General features: G+C 30.4%; 1 pseudogene; it reads right to left on the bottom strand.

Annotated features, from left to right (window-relative positions):
• Positions 1-560: 560 nt before the first annotated feature.
• LOC122122148 lies at positions 561-657 on the bottom strand (annotated as a pseudogene).
• Positions 658-1,465: the final 808 nt, after the last annotated feature.

The following is a 1,465-nucleotide window of genomic DNA, read 5'->3' on the forward strand; positions in this document are numbered from 1 at the left end:
GATTCCGCGGAATTCTTCCAAGTGAATTGCCTGCCTTGGATGTCAAAATGTATTCAATAGTTTTTGTATACATATATAATAATTTCTTCAGAGTTTGTGATTTTTTTAATCAGAAATAATTTTAATTTATCTGTTGAAATGAGTAGTACAGAAACTAAAATATTTCTTGTGCTTGTCTGAAATATATATTTTAAAATATTCTATATTCTATGTTTGCAAAATGTTCATAACTTATTTTATTTTCTCCTTGATATACTTTGAATTCTATATTATTTTATAATATATAGGTTCATTAATGTGTCCTTTCTGATTGCATTCCATATAGAAACAGTTTGCTTCCTTTTTTTCTAGGATTTAATATTATTTTTATTTGGGATAAAATGACAATGTTGTCTAATTTGAAAATATTTGTAAAGTTTATGCTATGAAAACGCCTTTCTGAGGTGAAGATTTAATACACTGATGTTGATGTAAATTATATGAATTACGTGTGTTGTTACACTTGTAATTTTGTAATCAACTTTTTAAAACTGTTTTTCATTTCTTGTATCTGAAGAATGAAAAATATGGAATACTTCTCAAATTTTCATATTATCCTTGTGCAAGTGCCATGTTAATCTCTGTATTGTAATTTAAGTATACATGCTGCTGAAGCGTGTTGTATCCTCTAAATTTAAGTAGTTAATCATGCAATCTTTATACAGGTTTATATCTATGGGTGCATACTTGTAACAAGGAAACTTCATTGTTCCTAACAAAGCTATCGATCTTATTTCCCTAAAACTCTGTGAATAGTGGAAAATTTATATTTATCAGTCGATTGCTCACATTTGCAAAATTTTTTTGTCAATGACTATCTTAAGTCTTTTCATTTGGAATTTGATCATACTCTCAATTATTTATAGATAGGTCCAAAGGTGATGGCTTTTTCAAATACTTATTTATTCAACTGAATTTGCTTTGCGGACCTAATGGATTCAAAGTAAGCGATGCTTAAGAGCTACTTCTAAACTTCTTAAGCTGACATTTTCCCAAATGAGGTGTTACAGGAACAAATGTCTACCTGAGCCTTTACACTTCTTCCATGTGGGAACAGCCCAACCAGAATATCTTACTCTGACAGCATACATTGTCTTACTAGAAGAAAACTAATCTTGGTTACAAGGGATCATAGAGAGATGAACAGTTCAAACAGAACTGTTCAGACTAGAAGGTATTTTATCAAAATATAATTGTTTATTATACCTTCCATTTCAAAAGTAGCTAACGCCAAGAAGGTGAAAAAATTGTTCATATGCATGATTACTTAATGTCCTGGCCTGTCTACCATCCAACCAGGCAGGAACTTACACTACTGCCTTTTTATCACCCAATATTTTCATAGTTGCAGGAGAAGTGCATATGTTTCTCCTCATTATTAGGCATTAAATTGATAATGTTTTAATCACAGTGTTTCCTCTTGCCT

Source organism: Dipodomys spectabilis, unplaced genomic scaffold (genome assembly GCF_019054845.1).
Source record: "Dipodomys spectabilis isolate Male_0828 unplaced genomic scaffold, ASM1905484v1 ptg000205l, whole genome shotgun sequence".
Taxonomy (NCBI): domain Eukaryota; kingdom Metazoa; phylum Chordata; class Mammalia; order Rodentia; family Heteromyidae; genus Dipodomys; species Dipodomys spectabilis.